General features: G+C 44.7%; 1 long non-coding RNA gene across 2 annotated transcripts in view; it reads right to left on the reverse strand.

Moving 5' to 3' along the window:
- Window positions 1-20,887, reverse strand: part of LOC140907341 (uncharacterized) — a 42,219-nt gene that overhangs the window by 19,785 nt on the left and 1,547 nt on the right. The window contains exons 2-3 of one of the 2 annotated variants that reach the window (XR_012157464.1): window positions 15,420-15,838; window positions 13,837-13,933 (exon numbers count right to left, since the gene is read on the reverse strand). This is a non-coding gene — a long non-coding RNA (uncharacterized LOC140907341). The remainder of the gene's footprint in view (window positions 1-13,836; window positions 13,934-15,419; window positions 15,839-20,887) is intronic. The other variant, XR_012157465.1, reaches the window with a different exon arrangement.

The raw sequence follows: 20,887 nt of genomic DNA on the forward strand, positions 1-20,887 counted from the left end.
GGAAGGATTAGATTTTTATTGGTAAATGCTGATAAATTTTGAATTCACCAGACACACACAAACTGATGAAAAAATAGTTCCATCAGTAATAATTGAAATGTATACATAAGAAATGAAAGAAAAATGCTGCTTGAGAGCTTATTAGATTTTGATTTAAGGTTGGTTTCTTTGTATATTTTGACATGTGATGTTGACAATTTGTGTTTTTGATGGCTTATAAAGCTTTAGCTTTTTTACTCTCAACATCTACTGTCATTAAATAATTGTCGGACACCCCCACAGTTGCCTGACCTCCCCCCATAATTTCCTGTAACTGTGAAGGAGGGAAGAAGACGAAATGCTTAATTTCCATAATTTTGTGCAAATTTGAACATTTAAATCGATAAAAATAAAAAGCTTAAAAATAAGCATCATATATATTGGTCAAACTTATTAAAAATAAAAATTGAATTCTGCCAAGCCTCATCGTGGTGCTTGGCTGTCTACACCTTTGGCTAGAATATTTTGCGTCTAATACAGGAGTTCTAAACTATATTTGTGAAAAAGAGGAATAAGAAAAAGGCATTAGAGGTAGAGACTAGCAATGTAGATCCAAAGAGAGGGAGAACCACTAAAATCAATGCATAAAGAGATTGAAACAAGAGACTTTTCATGTTCCAAATAGGAACTATTTTGTTAAATAATCAGAAATAATAACTTTTGATTAAAAAAAAATATGCTTAACCCTAGGGGAGAGGAAAGAGATGGTAGAATTGTGTTACACTATGTAGTAGCCTGCCATTGAAACATGTAGACAGTGAATAGATACAAGGGATAAAGTATCAAACACTATAGAGAAGGCAGATCCTAGGCAAATATTCGGTGCATTCTATCTGCCTCAGATACCTAAGGCTTCCCATTTCTCTCATTTCAGCAGTATTTTTGTTGCTTATGTTGATCAAGTATTTTTAGTGGACTGCACAAAGGGAGAGCTGCAGCTATAACACTGGGGTCTGCAGCTTCCCATGCCTTGTTGGGGAGAGATCAAAAGCTACTTTCATTTTTCCTTTATCCTCATCCGTAGTGAAGTGGCAGCAACTTTGCACAGGGAAGCACTGAGAGTGAGGAATAGAGGGGAGGAGATCAGTAGCTGGATGCTGCTGACGTCTGGGCTGCACCTGATGACAGCATAGCTAGTAATAAAACGTGGCAGCTGAGAGCAAAACAAACTGGTGGAGAGCGGGGGGGAGGGGGGGGGTAGAAGGGTAGAGGGAGAAACGGCTGTCGCACTACTGCTGCCTGCCTTCCTGCCCCAGAGACAGTGACCCCTGGCAAACTCACTAGCAACAGCTGAATTTAACAGTGTAAGAGGAAATCAGCCAACAGCTTTAATCTGAATTTATTTCTGACTTTGCTTTTCTTCTTCCTCATCACAGCAGTGACCATCTCTTAGTAGAGCACAGTGCATCATCTCATCCTAAAATGCTTTTCTGGCACAACCAGCCTGAACACTATCATCATCACCAGTATCCCACCAGTAACAGCAACTCTCTGTGGTAAGGAAACAATGGACAGGGGTTCTTCATTTTTAAAAAATGAGGGTTTTTTTTCCAAAAAAGTACATGTATAGAAGAAAGTGAAATATATACTAAAAGAACCCTCCAAATCCAGTAATTCATATAAGAAATCAGGTGGCTTTATTCCATTTACCAGAAAAGATTTAATAGCAGTCTTTGTAGTGGAGTCTTTCATTACTAGAACTTCATTGTTTTTGCAAACCATACCACAATACATATGCTAGTAACAGGAATATCGATATTTTGCCACTAAATATATTTATAAATATTTATGTGTGTGTGTGTATATATATATATAACTAATCGTAAAATTTAATTTACAACAATTGAAACATACAATATGGGCTAATTCCATATCCAGTTTATATGAAGTGTGTGGGTTTTTATGTATATGGAATAACCCTATAAATTCATAAAAACACTGAGATTTCATGTGTACTGTGGAAGTGCATATTATTTATTGAAATTCAATTGATCTGCAGCAAAAGTATGTGTGGGAGGGTATAATGTAAAGTTCAACACATGCCAATGGAAATTGTACATAGTGAAATTCTGATGCAATATATAGCCAGTTTCATCAGAATCCTTCCACAGGCTATGAATTTGCTTTACCTGTTCAGAAATTAAATATTTTCTGGTATTCAAGCTGTTTAAAACTAAAAATTAATATTTCTAATAAAAGGAGTAAAAGCTTTTAGAAGAACTCAGATAAGTTCCTTTTTATGCAACAGACTTCCTGTGTGATTGTGGGAAAATCCCTTTGCTCATCTGTAAAATGGGGATAATATTCCTATTCTCTTCCACCTTTGCCTGTCATGTCTATTTAAATTGTAAGCTCTTTGGGGCCATGAGTGTGTCTTACTATGTGTATGTAAAGCATCTTGCACTGTGAGTCCTCGTTCTTGGTTGGGGCCTCTAGATGCCACTCGAATACAAACAGCTTGTATTAGACAGGCAGTGGAGAGCTCATGCTGCCCAAAGACTTGTATTGGGCTAGTTTGGCAAGGAACAGATGGTAGAATTGAAAAGAAACAAGGAGGTGGAATAAATGCTGAAAGGCGCCCTGAAAACTAATTCTGTTTTAGTTCGTGTAATGGCGATGATGGTGACAACATATCTGGTTGCTCCATTCTTGTTATGTAATACATACGGTATGTGGAACAGATCACCTGTATGTGAGGTTCTCCTTCTCGTATGTTTCAGTCTGGATCCTACTGCAGGTGCACATATGCCTCGTGCCCGTGAGATTGGATTTTTTTTTAATAGCAGTATTCATTGGGGCGGCTTAGGCACCTCGTGTCACCTCGTGCTCCTGTGTGAGGGCGTAAAGGACAGAGCAGGTGAAACTGTCCCTCAGTTCCCTCTTGCCACCCATGGCAGCGAGATGGAACCCACCGAGTGTCCCACCCTCCTATTTTTCTCGGAGGTTCAAACTCGTCTTCTAGATTAAAGGGGAAGGGAGGACTTGTGGCACCTTGGAGACGGGCCAATTTGTTTGAGCGTGGGCTTTCGTGGGCTACAGCATCCGATGAAGTGCGCTGTGGCTCGCGAAAGCTCATGCTCAGGTGGATTGGTTGGTCTCTTGGGGTGCCACGGGTCCTCCTTTTCTTTTTGCGAATACAGACTAACACGGCTGCTACTCTGAAACCTGTCTTCTAGATTAGTTTGTGAAGAAATACTTCACCCATCATACCTTTGTTAATTTTTAAAATTTGGATTCCTTAAAAGAGCCATCTAAACAGAAATATATCTCCCTGTGAAACGGGGCAAGGTGCCTTGTGCCAACCTCCATGGTGGATTCTAAATCAGACCCAGAGGAGACATGCACCTCCAAGGAACCAAAAGGGTTGTCTGTGAGGATGACCCCATAGGGTGCTGGTCTAGTTAGGGTCCAGCAGCAGAAGGAAGTCAGGGAAGAAAACACAGTTGAAATTGATTTCTGGTCACATTGATGCTGATCACCCTGGCACCAGGGCATTCAGCACTAGTGCTGGCAACCACTTCAGTACCAGAACTAGAACACTTGGCACTGACCATGTGTCATTGGAGCCAGCACCACCACCCCAATCTTGGGGCAATGCCAAGAGGAAGGGCTGAATGAAGACCAGAGATGGCTCTGAGCATAGAAAGGCACCGCCTCTGAGAGAGGAAAAGAGGCATCACTCCTCTAACGATAGGTGTCTACATCCAGTGCCAAAGGAGTGGTGCAAAGTATGCTGACACTGCTGGCATCAGCACTTGTAAAGACATCAGCACCAACCTTCAGCTTGCTCCAATTATGGGACCAAGGTATGCCTTAACAAAACTGTCAAGATCCCCGCTGGGGACAGCATTGGCATGGGAACTGGAGCAAAGATATTATTGAGACATCATGCTCAAGGAGACACACATCATCTATTTCCTGTGTCATCCATGCTTGACTGTCATCCAGTTGGGAGCCAGTCTTTGGTAGCTACCTTGCCCCTTTCCATCAGGCTTGGTCCGATATCTCCTCAAACAAATGATGGTTTGAATGTAGTTGCCCATGGATGTTCCAGTCATTTCCACAACCTTCTTCCTGCCTAATCCCTTTCCCTATCTCTTCAGAAACCCTTCTTACAAGAAACTCTTACAAAAAGAAGTGGCCTTGTCACTTCATCTAGGATGTTCCTCAGGAGTACAGGGAAGAGGCTTCCACTCCTAATATTTTTTTTTTCCTGAAGATGAAAGGAGATCTTCATCCTATCCTAGACCTGCGAAGACCAAACAAATATATACACCACCGCAGATTCAGTGCTTGCCTCCCTCATTGCATCTCTGCAGGCTGAAGACTGGTTTGTGTCATTTGACTTACAATATATATATCTTCATATAGTCATCCACCTGGCCTACAGGAAATACTTGATATTCATGATGGGATCAAATCATTACCAGTATAAGGTACTGCCATTTGGACTCTTCATGGCACCAAGGGTTTTTATGAAATGCCTAGCAGTGGTGGCAGCCCTCCTGAGAAGGCAGGGCATTCATCATACTTGGCTGTTGAGGGCAGATTGTAGTGGGAAATGGTGGCAAGCTGGAATGTACGCTAGTCTTATTCACCCATCTGGGCCTAGTGAACTACAAAAAATTGTCACTCACACCATTCAAGATGATAGAGTTCATAGGTACTGTGATTGACTGGAAATTGGAAAAGGCACACCTTCCCAATTTAGTGCTTCTGAGGCTCATGGAGCCTGTCTTCGAACCACTCTCAAAATGTTCTTTTCATCACCTTCCTCAGAAGTCAGTCTTCTTAGTGACTATCACTTCAGCAAGGAGAGTGAGTGAGCTTCAGGCATTTATAGCCTGAAAGACAGAGTAGTGCTGCAGCCCCACCCAAAGTTCGTTCCTAAAGAGGTCTCTGATTTTCATCAGAACCAGTCAAATCGCCCGACTTTCCTTTTCCCCAGAGACACAGTCAGCATAAGGAAAAAAGAAATTACACACATTAAATATATCCAGGACTTTGCTTTATTATAGTGACAGGGCCAAACCATTCAGTGTGTTGCCTTGTCTGTTTATAGCTATAGCCAGACAAAGCCCTGGCTGGGATGATTTAATTGGGGATTGGTCCTGCTTTGAGCAGGGGGTTGGACTAGATGACCTCCTGAGGTCCCTTCCAACCCTGATATTCTATGATTCTATGATTCTAAGTACAGTGTCTCAGGATAGTCTTGCCTATTGTATTTGAATCACAATTTATAACTTGGTTTACTTTTATTCGGAATAAACTTTAATTTACAGTGGTGTTGAATATAGTGTTCCTTTACTAAAGGTTTATATTATATACATATCTTAAAATATGTTTCTGAAAATTCTCAGACCATGTAAAATGCTATTTTATATCACAACAATTTTACCCTTATCCTTTTTGGACTATTGAATAAGATGTTTCTATTAGAAATGTGTTTATAAATTTACATGATTAGAAATGTAAAAAAGAAACCCATATTTGGATCCTGATAACAAAAAAGTGGAATTCAGATGGTCTGTTACAGAATCACCAGAATCATTCAGTGAGATTTTATATAATCAAAATTCATTTCAATACAAAAATTTCAGGGGATCTGAAATTCAGGTAATAGGAATTTGGCTAATAAGAGTTTTCCTGTACTATATTAATAAACATACAATGTAATGGGTGAGGAGGTCCTGTACAGAAGGGCTACTCACATGTGTTAAAGAAAGCACATGCATAGATCTTTTCAGAAACAGGGCCTAAGCTGCAGCGTTAAGTACTCAAAATAGTCCGGAAATGAAAAAGTCAAGGCAGCCTGCTCAAATTTAGGTTACAGTCCTGCAAGTTGCTCTGCACTGGCAGGCCCCTGCTGAATTGTTGGGCCCCAGTCCTGGAACTGGAAGTCAACAGGGTTCCCTGAGGAAGCAGCGGTGCAGCTACACAGACTCGATTGAAAGTTCAGGCTGCTCCCATGTGAGAATGCATTATGAAAGTCTGTAACTACATGATCCACATTATTTCTCAATTATATTTCATAAAATCTTTTCTTTGACCTTAGGGATACATATGTAGCAATCTGTTATATTACTAAACTCTGTGCGGGTGGGTGGTGATGGTGTTGTATACTTATGCTATCTACTTTATCAGTATATCTTAAATTATTACTACTTTTTATATAAATAGTCCTCTCTCTTATGTTAATAATCAGTGGTCTGATCCTGAAACCAGTGGCAATAGGATCAGGCCTTTAGGCAACAACCAGATACTCTCTACATTTTCTTTTCATGCAGGAGCAGAGCACAGCTTTCCTTAGGGCAACTGATGAGCTGAAGTAGTTAATTATACAGCTATCAGACCTTGACTAGATGGCAGCGGTATGTAGGGTTTGTGTAGCTACCTGTCACACTGCAAGGAAAAGCTGCATCCGTGCTCACTGTGCTACATAGCTACACGTGGCAGTGAAAGGCTCCGGCAGTGGGGAGGCAGCAGGATACTACACTGCTAAAAATAGCACTTAGACGTGGGAGGCCCTGCTTGGCTGTGTAGAGAGCCATGTAGTGTGTATACTCTAGAGTTCAGGCATGTAGGACACTCTACTTCACTTGCCTAAGCCATGCCTCACTATCAAAGCTGCTATTTATACCCAGGCTAGCTGAGCGTGCAGGTCTGTACTCTACATGCTGCTGTAAGTGTAGACGTACCTTTAGATGTAAACTCAGATGGCCTATGTATACTAGCAATTTTTCACTATTACTCTTGATTGTTACCCTTAATCTGTATATTACTGACCTCAGTTTGGTGGGGAGCAGGGTATGAATCCTGCACCTTCACAATAAAAAGCATGAGCCTCTGGCACTTAAGCTAAAGGACTAAGTCCTGTAGTGGAAAGCTCATAAACCTCTTATATAGGCAAACCATTAGAGTGGGACAAAGACCCGTGTTCTCCTAGTATGTGTTTTATGTAATAAGTGATGTAGGTAGTGTTCGCTGTGTGCTGTTCCTAAATATTTTTTACTGATTCACTGGCATACACATTACATCTAAAGTTGTAGGGGAAAAAAGTATGTTTGAGAAATAGTATGTGATCATGTAATTAAAGACTGAATTGTAATGGCTATGCATAAGGAGGCAGAGTTCAGCTTGAGTGTGCAATTTCCCAACTCCATGCTTAATTGTGCAACCTCAATGCTCTCTTAATCATAGAAGCATAGGACTGGAAGGGACCTCAGCAGATCATCTAGTCCAGTCCCCTGCACTCAAGGCAGGACTAAGTAATAACTAAACCATTCCTGTTTGTCTAACCTGTTCTTAAAACCCTCTAATGACAGAGAGTCCACAACCTCCCTAGGCAATTTATTCTAGTGCTTAACCCCACACTGACGGGAAGTTTTTCCTAATGTCCAACCTAAACTTCCTTTACTGTAATTTAAGCCCATTGCTTCTTGTCCTATTCTCAGAGGTTAACAAGAAAATGTTTTCACCCTCCTCCTTGTAACAACCTTTTATGTACTTGAAAACTGTTACCATGTCACCCCCTCAATCTTCTCTTCTCCAGACTAAACAAACCCAGTTTTTTTCAATCTTTCCTCATAGGTCATGTTTTCTAGACCTTTACTCATTTTTGTTGCTCTCCTCTGGATTTTCTCCAGTTTGTCCACATCTCTCCTTAAATGTGGTGCCCAGAATTGGACACACTACTCCAGTTGAGGCCTAATCAGCATGGAGTAGAGCGGAAGAATTACTTCTCGTGCCTTGCTTATAACACTCTTGCTAATACATCCCAGAATGATGTTCGCATTTTTTGCAGTGGTGTTACACTGTTGACTCATATTTAACTTCTGATCCACTATAACCCCCAGATCCCTTTCTGCAGTACTCCTTCCCAGGCAGTCATTTCCCATTTTGTATGTGTGCAATGGATTAAGTGGAGTACTTTCCATTTGTCCATACTCAATGTCATTCTGTTCACTTCAGACCATTTCTCCAGTTTGTCCAGATCATTTTGAATTTTGTTCCTATCCTCCAAAGTACTTGCAACCCCTCCCAGCTTGGTATCGTCCGCAAACTTTATAAGTGTACTCTCTATACTATTACCTAAATCATTTATGAAGATGTTGAACAGAACTGGGCCCAGGACCAATCCCTGTGTTTTTCCATGTGGAATTTATTATTTTTTTTTTTAAGAAATGAGATGTGGGGCAAATATAAACATATAAAGGAATTTCGTTCTTACACATTTTTTTTCATAATGTGAATAAATTCTGGTCTGGTACTGCTAAACTGTCATCACCAGAACACCCTGATTCCTGGGCCACAGGAGGTCTGGAAGAGAGAGCTCCTCTCCTGTGAATTGTAGGTGCTGCAGAGTTCTAAAGATGTATCCAAGAGTGGAGTTCCCTCCTGCGCACCTTATAAAGTACATAGAACCCTCCCTCGACCCCTTTGTTCCTGTTCTTAGCCTCACTGAGTACTTTGAGTTTAGACTCCAATCGTGCAATATGATTTAGTTCAGACCCCTCCTGTGTCACAAATTTAGTGGGACTCTGTCTCGGTATAAGAGTTAGATTGTAGGACTGAGATCTTATGAGGAAATGCACACAAAATGTGCTACATGTGCACAGTATATGATTTCCTAAATTTTGTAATTTAGTTAAATCAAATCCAGTTTTCATTGGAACACTCAGTCACTTCTAAATTATGACTATTTACATACTAAGCTTAAACTTTCTACTCCATCCCCCCATTCTAGCTGCAGAGCCAGTCCCCTGTTAACCAGTGTGCACTCAGTGCACTTGCACAAGATCCCCCTCTCAGTCCGTTTGTGTCTGAGCCTGCGGAGCCACATGTCCACTTGCACACAAGAGGTCAAGTTCACCAGGTTGCGCGTGCGCCTTCTTGAGATGTGGCTCAGGATGGTTTACTCCTCTGCCCTGCATTACCTGGACAGATTGATTCACCTTCCTCAACCAGTCCTAAATTCCTTGTGCTGGTGGGAGTCCCCATGCAATGTGTGCCAAGGAGTCCCCTTCACTCTGCCCTCTCTGACTAAGTCAGTGGTTACTGATATTTCCCTTCTGGGTTAGCGGGCGCATCTGGACTCATGGAGGGTGCAGGGCTTGTGGCTGGAAGAGGAAGCCTCACTTCATATCAATATGCTGGAACTTCGGGCCATCCACAATGCATGTTGTGCCTTCCAGGACCGCATCAGACACTCATTGGTTCACATACTCACTGACAATACTACCATGATGTACTATGTGAACAAGCAAGAGGCGGTGCATTCCAGGTTACTCTGCCTGAAGGTGATCAACCTGTTGAAATTTTGCATCAAAGAAGACATCATCCCAATAGCAATCCATTTTCCAGGGGTTCAAAATAGTCTCATGGACCATCTCAGCAGGGTTTTCTCCCTGTGCCACGAGTAAAGGACAGTATTCTCCAGGTCATCTTTGCAACATGGGGCAGCCTCACAATCAATCTGTTTGTGACGAGGGAAAACAGGAAACGTCGACTATTCTGCTCTCAAGAGGGCCTCAGCTGGGGCTCCCTCTCAGATACCTTTCACTGCAGCTGGTTGTCTGAATCTTTTGTATGCCTTTCCACTTTCTCCAGTCATTCCTGAGGTCGTCCTAAAGCTCAAAGCAGATTGGGTCAAGCTCATCCTCATTGCTCCAGCATGGCGAAGACAGTGCTGGTTCTCAGATCTCCTTCCTCTGTCAATTCAGCCTCCCATATTGCTTCCTCTCCATCCCTATCTGCTCACTCAGAACCACTGCTGCACCCTCCATCCTGCAATCAGCTCCCTGCACCTCACAGTATGGCTGCTGCATGGCTAAATGAAGAGGAAGAACAGTGCTCGGGGACTGTCCAAAAAGTCCTACTCAACAGTAGGAAGTCCTTCACTAGCACGGTCCAGTTAGCAAAATGGAAGAGGTTTTTGGTGTGGTCATTGGCCCATGGGACCCAACCAACAGACGGTTCCATCCAGGACATCTTGGAGTACCTGTAACATCTTCAGAAATCAGGCCTTGTGCTCACTGAAGGTGCATTTGGCAGCAATATCAGTGTTCCATCCGCTGATACAAGGGAAGTCAGTTTTTTCCAATGCCATGGTGATCAGATTTCTGAAAGGGCTTCTCCACTTACATCCTCCGGTCCAAAAACATGGTTCTGTTTTGGGACCTATACAAAGTTCTTGCAGCTCTGATGGGCCCTCTGTTAGAGCCCCTTGCATCCTACCCACTGCCCCTCCTGTCTCAGAAAATCATGTTCCCGATAGCCATCATATCAGCAAGAAGAGTATGAGAGTTGCAGGCCCTAATGGCTGAGCCACCTTACACTCAGTTCTCCAAGGATAAGCAATGCTGTGATCACACCCACAGCTTGTGTTCGTGTCTTATGCGGACCGCATAAAGGGACCAAGAGGTCTCTGCACAGACCATCTCTAGAGGGATAACATCCTGTATCAAAGCTGTGTATGAGATAGCTTTGGCTACGCCTCCTTGGTGGATACGGGCTCTCTCCACGAGGGCAGAAGCAACATCAACAGTGACATCCTCGGTGACATTTCCATATTGGACATATGCAGGGCAGCCATGTGGTTGTCCATACATACATTTACAGACCATTATGCTATTACCGCATCTTCCAGAGCGGACACAGACCTTGGAAGGGTGGTCCTGTGATCCCTATTGCAGTAGACTCCAAGCCCTGCCTCCAGACTGGGGAATCCTCATGAGTCACTTGACTACACAGCTAAGTGGACTACACATCTGCATCGACTCAAAGAAGAAACCATTACTTACTGTAACTGTAGCTCTTTGAGATGTGATGCAAATGTGTATTCCATGACACATCCTCTGTCCTCTCCGCATCAGAGTCTCCTCTCAGGGGCTTTTGTTGCAGAGGAACTGAGTGGGGTCGGGATGGTGCTGCCTCATATATAGTCAGGGGAAGGGAGACGGCCATGAGGCGCAAGTGCCATAAGTGCTGACTCTGTGGGTACTCTGGGGCTGGAGCTGGTGAAAATTAGCTGGTGCCCCGCACCCACCGGCAGCCAAGCTCCCCCCTCGCCGCCTCCTCCCCCACTGAATGCACCGTGTCCCTGCTCCTCCCCCTCCTTTCCACCCACGCCACCAAACAGCTCTGTGGCGGCACTTAGGATTTTCTGGAAGGGAGGGGGAAGAGCAGGGATGCGGCACGCTCAGGGGAGGAGTCGGGGCAGGGGATGGGAACTTTGGGGAAGGGGTGGAATGGGGTTAGGGCGAGTCAAGCACCCACCGGGCAGAGGGGAAGTCGGCGCCTACGGCAAGTGCCACCCCTCTGTAGGTATTGCTCAGCAAAAGTCTCTGGCTCTGGCACACTGGGCGCACGCACACCTAAGTGGAGTATGTGTCTGCATCACATCTTGAAGAAGCACAGTTACAGTGAGTAACAATTTCTTTGTCTGAATGCTGTTTATTTTTGCAGTAAGAAAACAATAATAGTATTGCCAATCCCAGGCATTCATAAATCATGCATCAGGCCCCCAAAAATCATGAGATGGGTTTACAAATTCTAGATTTTTTTTAATGGGTTATTTTTATTTGCCTTTTGAACCATTAGAGTTCATGTTTTCAAACTTTTCTCCACAACAAGGGCTAGAAACTTATTTTTTCTTTGTGAGAATCTCAGCTTTCTTTAAAATCATATAATTTGAGTAGCTAAGGATTTAAGAAACACACCAGGTATCATAAGCATTACAGTAACATTACAAGAATTGGCCACATTGAAATACAATATGTGAGAGAACAGAAGTAAAGTCTCCAGGAGAAAGACCACAGTGTGTCTTGTTTGAAAGTCTGGTCTGAGCTCTAAAAAACAAAACGGCTGCTGCTCACTATTCTCAGAGCGGGGATGATATACACATAGGCGCCAACTTCCTCTCTTTCCCGTGGGTGCTCAATGCCTCCTCTTCCCCAGGCACTGCCTCCACTCCACCCTTTCCATGAGGCCCCGCCTCTTCCTGCCCCGCCCCCATTCCAACCCTGTCCCCAAATCCCTGCCCCGGCCCTGCCTCCTCCCCAAGTGTGCCACTCCTTCCCCACCCTCCCAGAGCTTGCTAATGCTGCCAAACAGCTGTTTGGCAGTGGCCGGGCAGGAAACTCTGGGAGCGGGAGGTAGGCGGAGGAGCGGGGATGCGGCATGCTCAGGGGAGGAGGAGGTGGGGGTGGGGTTGAAGGTGAGGGGAGCTTGGCTGCCAGGGGGTGCAGAGCACCCACTAATTTTTCCCTTTTGGTACTCCAGCCCCGGAGCACCCACGGAGTCTGTGTCTATGGATATACATTTAAATTAGCAATACACAGAAAACAAAAGGCATCACAGTTTCATAGCTACATACATCACATAGGTAACCAACCATTAGGGATGCACGAGGAGTCACTAGGGTCCCTAAGCTGTGTCAGCCACATGCCTTTAACGGTTGGGAAAAAATTAATGTTGGTATCAGAAGGTTTCATAGATGACATCTGGAACTGAGCAGTTGGTGAGTGAGAAATCTAAAGTATAGTGATAGCTGCAGGACCTCCCTGAGAAGGAGAGTCAGGAAAGTGTAAATGCAGTGAAAGTGAAAAATAAAGACTGAGTGAGCAAAAGAAGAAACTAAGAGAATAATAGAGGGAAAAGCAAGATGAGAAATTCTCCTGACAGGATACAGTGAATGAGCTCCTGGTGTGTGTGCTTGCTCTTGTTGCCCTGAATTAAGAGTTTGAGTTATATAATGAATTAATGAGGTGAATCTGCTAATGTCAGACAAGATTCTGCAACTGCCCCTGACCTCCTGACCAAGGGATGATGGATCACCAGCGAGGAAGAGCTCCATGGTAGTTGGGAGAGGGCGGTCACAGAGGCAGACAGTCTGGAGCCCTGCAGAGAGCCCCTGAAAGCAACTGGGGAAGGGCATATTTGGACCCACTAGGTGTTCAGGCCAATGAAGCCTTAGCTGCTTAAGCACCCCTACAAGACTTCCTCAGCTGTGGTACACTTGGCTTTCAAGACAAGACCCGGTGTGTATCCGGGCTCTTGAGACCCTGCAAGAGGCCGACGCTTACAGCTGTTTGACCCATCTTTTGTGTAAATTTTGAAATGAAAACTACTTTGTTTACTGTAGTGAGTAAATGCTTACAAGTGCCTTCTGTAAGGCTGTAATTCTGCTGAGAGGGGTCAAGAGGTTGAGGGGATAAAACTATTAGTACTGAGGTACTGATACATTATGGTTTGGGATAAAGAGTTGCAGCCCTAACTACCAAAATCGAGTACTCCTCCTCATATATGTTGAGTTACAACTTGGTGTAGTGCTCTTGGTGATATCTGGACTTAGGGACTGAAATTGATGTGGGGATAGGAGAGGAACAAGTTTCTGCAACCTGAAGAGAGAAACCCACAGTACATCTGAATGCATGTCCCTCTCCCATTCCCACCCTCCTTCCCCATCCCTCTTCAGGGACTCTTCTCACAAGAACTGACTTCACCAGGAAACAGATCATCTGTTATGCCTACTGGCCATAGAACCAGTCCCTGCACAACTCAGGGGCAAAGGGTTTTACTCCTGTTATTTCCTGATTCCCAAGGCAAAGGAAGGCTGGAGGCCCATTCTAGATTTAAAAGCATTAAATAAATATGTGAAGGTGCAGAAGTTCAAGATGGTCATGCAGCAGCCATTATTCCAGCTCTAGAGCAAGATTGGTTTTTGGCCCTCAACCTACAAGATGGCTACTTCCACATTTTGATATGACCATAGCACAGGAGATTCCTGTGGTTTACCTTTGGGCAGGACCATTGTCAGTACAGAGTGCTCCCATTCAACCTCTCGTCTGCATCCAGAGCATTCTCCAAGGTTCTCTCTGTTGTAGCTGCACACCTGAAAACATTGGTCATTGTGATTTTCCCGTGCTTAGATGACTGCCTCCTCAGGCCTCCCTCATCTCAGGATGCCATATGAGCCACTCAGGTGACCACGCACACATTTGTGCAGCTGGGTCTACAGCTCAACTTACAGAAATCAACACTGACCCCAGTACAGTGACTGGAGTTTATCAGAACTGACCTCGACGTTGTACAAGTGAGAGCATTCCTCCCACTACACAGACTAACCGCCCTTACGAGTCCCATCCAGGTTGGCCCTCAAACATCAGCCAGGAACTGCCTGCAGCTGCTAGGTCATATGGAAGCATGCAACTTCATCACCCCAAATGCCCGGATGTTCATGAGGTGTGTTCAGATGTGGCTCACTTCTCTCTATTCCCCAAATAGGGACAGACTAACCAGACTGCTATCACTGCACTCCACAGTAAGGCACTCCCTGGACTGCTGGAAAGACCCATCCAATGTTAGAGCAGGCGTTCCATTCGTGCAGCCATCACCGACGCGGACTCTGAGGGATGCCTCTCTAAAAGGATGGGAAGCTGACCTACACGACTGCAAGGTTCAAGGCAAGTGGACTCCCACAAAATCAACCCTCCACATCAATCTTTTGGAGCTAAGGGCCATCAGAAACATCTTTGCACACTTTCTGCCTTTCATCAAGAACACCCACACAAAGTTCATGATAAATAATATGCTCTTTATGTTTTATATAAATTGCCATGAGGGTGTCTGACAATGTTCTCTCTAATTTTTTACATCCATGCGTGGAATGAATTTTGTTATGTACACAGATATGGAGGTAATGTGTGGCGGTGTTGGGGCTGAGGGGTTTGGGGAGCAGGAGGGGGCTCAGGGCTGGGGCAGAGGGTTGGGATGTGGGGGGATGAGGGCTCTGGCTGGGGCACGGGTTTGGGGTGTGGGAGGGGGCTGGGGCAGGGGTTTGGGGTGCAGCAGGTGAGGGCTCCGGCTGGGGATGAAGGCTCTGGGGTGGGGCCAGGGATGAGGGGTTCAGGGTGTGGGATGGGGCTCAGGACTGGGGCAGAGGGTTAGGGTGCAGGGGCGTGGGGGGTGAGGGCTCTGGCTGGGGAGTCCAGGGATGAGAGGTTTGGGGTGCAGGCTGCCCCAGGGCTGTGGCAGGGAGAGAGGACTCCCCCCAGCCCTCTCTTGCTGCAGCAGCCTGGGGCCGGGGGAGCGGCGCCTCTCCCCACCTGTGCGGCCCTTGATTGCCGGCTGCACAGCTTAGAGGGAACTTAGGTAGCTGATGTCCTTCCCTCTGCGAAGAAGCATTCAAACTTTGGAATTGGTGCAACCATCGCAATGTGCTCATCTCAGCTGTCTGTCTACTAGGAATACAGAAGATGACAGCCAACAGTCTCAGTTGGAACTTTTCTCATGACTACAAATAGGAACTGGACTCAGAGGTGCTTCAAGACATATTTGCCATTTGGGGAACCCCAACTACAGATCTCTTTGCTATTTACCGGAACAAGAAATGTCCTCATTACTGTTCCAGGGCCAGCCTGGGGAAACATTCACTGGGTGACGCTCTCATCTTCCTATGGAACAGGGACCTCTTGTGTGTCTTTCTTCCATTTCCTCTTCTATCCAAGATCCTGTTGAAAATTTGACGAGCCAAAGTGAGAGTTATTCTGATAGCCCCCTTCTGGCCAAGACATGTCTGGTTCCTTTAACTGACACAGATAGCAATATGTCCTCTGGTTCCTCTTTGGCACATTCCCGACATGCACTTTCAAAGTGACGGGCTGATCCTTCACCCCTGTCTGCATCCTCCATCTCTAAGCCTGGCTCCTTCTTTGTTCCAAGACTTAGAGATAGAATGCTCTGATGAGGAGAAAGACGTGTTGCTGTACAGACTAAAGTTGATCACTGATGTACTTATCTACAAAAATGGGAATGATTAAAAGTTTGGTGTCATTCTAAGCATCCAACCTCATCTTCCCTCCCTCTTACTTTACACTACATTTTAGACCTCAAAAGGTCAGAACTCTCACTCAGCACCTTTACAGTACATCTTGTGGCCATAATGGCTTTCCACCATCAGATAGACGGATACTCTGTTGTTTGCTTACCCGCTGATGCGTAGATTCCTTAAGGGCATTGGAAATCTCTTCCTGCACATGAGACCACCTGCTCCAACCTATGATCTTAACCTAGTTCTCAGAGTTTTGACTAGACCTCCGTTTGAGCCCATGGCAACTTTCTCTCTCTTACACCTGTCCGTTAAGACAGCATTTCTAATTGCCATCACCTCAGATAGGTGCATAGGAAAAATGGGGGCCCTAATGGCACACCCACCATACATGGTCTTTTTTAAAGAAAAAGTAACCGAGGCTGCATCCCAAGTTTCTCCCTAAAGTTGCCTCCACTTTCTATATGAATCAACAGAAGCATCTTCCTGTTTTTTTTTCCCCTAAAGCCACATCGTGACAACAGGGAGGCAATTCTGCATATGCTAGATGTTAGAAGAGCACTAGCATTCTACGTGGACAGGACTAAGAACTTCAGGAAGTCCCCATAACTCTTCCTTTTGTTCACAGAAAGATCCAAAAGCTCTGCAATATCAGCTCAAAAACTATCCAAATGGGTCTCTGTGACGTTCCTCTCTGCTGTTATCTGGACCGGTGATCTGCTAGGTCACGCCAATCCTCAACTCTGGAAGCCAGCCTTACCTTACTCTGCTTTGAGAACCCCCACTGCTGGGCTGTTCACACACAGCCTCTGGCATGTAAACTGCTCCCAGCTACTTGCAACCGAAAGACACTAGCCGATATCTCCGGTCCCAGACACAACCTTAGGAACCTCCGTCTTGCAGTGTCCAGTTATGCCTGCTGGACTCTGCAAGTTTATATTAGATCGTAAATTTAACAAAGAAATTGATACGTAGCAGGCTTGTTACACAGTTCTTTCTCAAAACTTGGGTCACAGGCTGAGTGCCTGGGTGCACAGATGCTGACTCAGCCATCCTCACAGTGTCCTGGGCATCCTGCCCCAAGTGACTAGTGAGGAGACATTCCTGTACCCCCATTATTCCTTCCCCAGTTTCCTCCTCTGGGCCACCTCCTAAGACACATTTCTCTGTGCTCCCTTGGAAGGGTTCTGTCTCTTGTTCATCTGCAAAACTCTGCCAGCTAAGAACTGGGACAGTTTCCTTAATCACTGACAACACCTCTCCTGCCCCTGTGCCTAAGGGCACGTTGGCTTCTGCTAGAAAGAAGCTGGTCTCAGCCCCTCCCATACTTGGAAGCACACTGCTTCCCTGTGGTACAGAGTCGCAGGAATCCTCACCCACCTCAGTTATTTCTGAGATCCCCTGCCCCTTCTCTGGGTTCTCCTCTGGGACACATTTCTCTATGCTCCCTAGAGCTGGGTTTATCTCCAGTTCAGCTGTGACCTGCGGGCAGCCAATAACCTGGACACTTCCCTCCCTGGCAGACATTACACCCCCGTCCCTTCCTGAGGTGGTGTTGCCTCAAGCTTATATTAGTTTGTCAATTTAACAAAGAAATTAATATATACCAGGCTTGTTATGGACACTGCAAGTCTCTGACACTCCTCAAACCAAACGCACTGCTTCAGGTAGAATAAACAAATTTATTAAGTAAAAAGATAGATCTTAAGTGATTATAAGTTAAAGCCCAACGAGTCAGATTTGGTCAGATCAGCATTCTAAACTGATCTCAACACTTTCAGTGCCCTTTACAAACTTAAAGATGCTTCTCACAACCTGTCTGAAGGGCTGGCTGGTTTGATCAGTGCTTCAATCGCTTTGGTTGTGATGTCTGTAGATGGAGGTGGGAGAGAGAGGAAGAGCATGGCAAATGTCTCTGCCTTTTATCATGTCCTTTCTTCCCTCTTGGCTTTGCCCCCCCTTCAGAGTCAGGTGAGCATTACCTCATCGCAGCCCCAAACTGACCAAAGGGATGGGGGTGACTCACTTGAGAGCCCAACAGATCCTTTGTTTCTCTGAGGCTGGACTGGGTTTGTCCCATACATGCCCTGATGAGGTGTGAACTTCCCCTCTGCTCTTGGAGAGTTTTTGCTTGGGCTTGCTTTAAGCCATGAGGACACATTTTCAGCCTCATAATTATATACATGAAATTACAACCTATAACATTACTATAACAACTATTACTATGACAACAATGCTCAGTGCATTATGAGCCTTCCGAAGACACCCGACATGACAAACTTTGCATTGAATACTACACAATCATATTATAAGGATGAACACGGGGGTGTTCGGTGTTCCCCCGAGGTACAGAGCATGTCAGTCTCAGTTTGCATTAATCAGTGTTATGAAGGGCACAAACCTGTTGCCTCCATCTGGAATCTGTACACATTGCACAAGGTTAATTTCTACTTCTGTTGCATTCCTTAAACCTGTCCCTATCTTGGAAATCTGCAGAGCAGCGACGTGGGCCTCTGCCCACACTTTCGCAGAACATTATGCGATCACTGGAGATTCGGCCTCTGATGTCATCTTTGGCTCCCTAGTACTCTCTCTAGTAACAGACTCCACTCCCAAGCCCCAGCCCTCCATGGGTAATACTGCTGTGAAATCACCTACAGTAAAGCACCCATAGGGATACTACTTGAAGAAGAGGAATTTACCTTGTGTAGTAATAATGGTTCTTAGAGATGTCCCCCTATGGGTGCTCCACAACCTGTCCTACTCCCCTCTACTTCAGAGTTCTCCATAAGGGGTTTTGCAGTAGAGAAGGAACTGAGGGGGGTTTGCCTGTGCACTGCTAGATAGCCTCAAGGCAGATCATGAGAGAGGAGAACACGAGTGGGCTGAAGGGACACTGCTACCTAAAATCTACTGTGGCGCTTCCTAAGGAGGACACATCTCAAAGAACCATTGTTACTGCATGAGGTAAGTAACTTTCTCTTGTGTCATACTACAGAGTCGGCAATGAATTATCCGCCGGTGATCATGCCTGAATGTGGCAAGATGCCTCTAGCAGAGGAACTGGAACCATAGAGATATAACTTGAACAAAATAGTGGCAGAGCATGTAGACCAACTCGAGTTACAGACTTTACTTTTCAAGCATGCGGATGCCTTTGCCAAACACAAACTTGACTGTGGATGTATGACCGTCATTATTGTTGTGGAAGGAGGAAATGTACCAGTCCCAAAACAATATCTTTACCAGATCAAGCCAACGATACATAGACAAGACTATTAAGTCCTTTCTGACCCAGCAAGTTCTACATCGATGTACTTACTCTGCCAATTCCCCTATTTGGCCTGTTAAGAAACCAGATGGTTCCTGGCATCTAACCATTGATTAGGGATGCCTAAATCAGGTCACCTACTTGTGCCCCTACGGTGGGCAAGCTGCCAGATCTCATTAAGTCCTTTGATCCAGAGGCCACAGCGTTTACTTTCCTCAACATCAGCAATAACTTTTGGATGTTATACTGGCCAACGTTTCCTAGTACTGGTTTGTGTTTAGTTTTCAGGGGGTCCAATATTCCTGGAACCATTTATACCAGGGGTACAAAAATTCCCCTGCGTTATTTCATGCTCAAATTAGGCAGGTACTGTCACAATTTTCTAAACCAATAATGGTTCTATTCTAGTACGTAGATTCTGTCTAGTGACCCATCCCAAGAAGTAGTATCTGGAAAGGCTTGAGGAGCTGTTGCGGATCATAAAGAAAGTAGGCTTGAAGTGCAATCCTGCTAAGGCACAGTTAGTGGCCTCTCGTGTCTCTTTCTTAGGTCTCACCCTGACAAAATGGGGTAGAACCTCAGTGCAACAGAAAGTGGACACAATCCAAAAATTGCCTCAACTGAAGGATCCAGTGGCTTTAAGATCCTTTCTGGGTTTGACTGGGTACCACAGAGATTTCATTCCCAATTTTGCTTCCACTTAGGTACCTTGTACCAAGTGCTGCAGAAGTGTGTTCAATGGGAATGGACTGAGCAATGCACAGAAGCAGTGTCCCCGTTGAAACAGGCCATTGTTGTGGCTCCAGTGTTGATCACTCCAAATCCTCACACTTTATCAGCTGGAGCTGGCGGTGAATGTTAATGGGTTGGCAGTTGTGGCTTCACAAGAGAGAGGCATGGGAAAATCAGACCTGTGGCCTATGCCTCACAGTTAATGTCACTAGTAGAGCTCAATATGACAATTGTGAAAAGTTACTTACTGGCCACTAATTGGGTCATACAACATTTTTCTTTCCTGATTAACCTCAGCCCAATCCTATTACACTCATCACACACTCCCTGTTAGAACACCATAGGTGTTACCAACTGACCTTCTGCACCAAGGACAGCCACGTATGTCTGGATACTGACCAATTGAGTTTAAGGGGGAAGGCGAAAAGGAAGCTTTTTCTACCATTGATTCAGTAGAAAGATTCCTTCAAAAGGTATCATTTCTTTGTAGATGGCTCTAGTTATTACAATCAAGAGAAACCTTATTTTGGGTTTGGGATCTATACCGTTCCACCTGAGGGAAAAAGGAGAGCCTTAATGTAATGTAATTATATATTTTTTTTCTTTCTAGACGAACACACATTTACAGAGTTATCTGGAAAATGAATATTGTATCCCAAGCCATCACAACCTCTCTCCCTCGATAAAAATTTGCATTTTCTGTTTTATTTCTGTTCTCTTCAAGGATTCTGAATCTGGTATCTGTGTAAGGCCTCATGACTTCAGTATACTGTGATATTTTAACATTCCTACCTCTTTTGCCATGTTTCTCTGTCCTTACTATTTTTAGAAGTCATTCCTTAAACCCAGCACAATATTCCAAAGCTCTCCAAAGGCTTGCTGTCAGTTCAGCTTCTTTTTACAGCTTATGTATTAGTTGGCTTTAGAACTACCCTTTCTCTTGATTGTTGAATAGTATTTTATCCAGTATATTTTAGTAGTACCTCAGCAGTAGGCTGTCAGTGGTTTTCAGTAAA

Source organism: Lepidochelys kempii, chromosome 2 (assembly GCF_965140285.1).
Source record: "Lepidochelys kempii isolate rLepKem1 chromosome 2, rLepKem1.hap1, whole genome shotgun sequence".
Classification (NCBI taxonomy): domain Eukaryota; kingdom Metazoa; phylum Chordata; order Testudines; family Cheloniidae; genus Lepidochelys; species Lepidochelys kempii.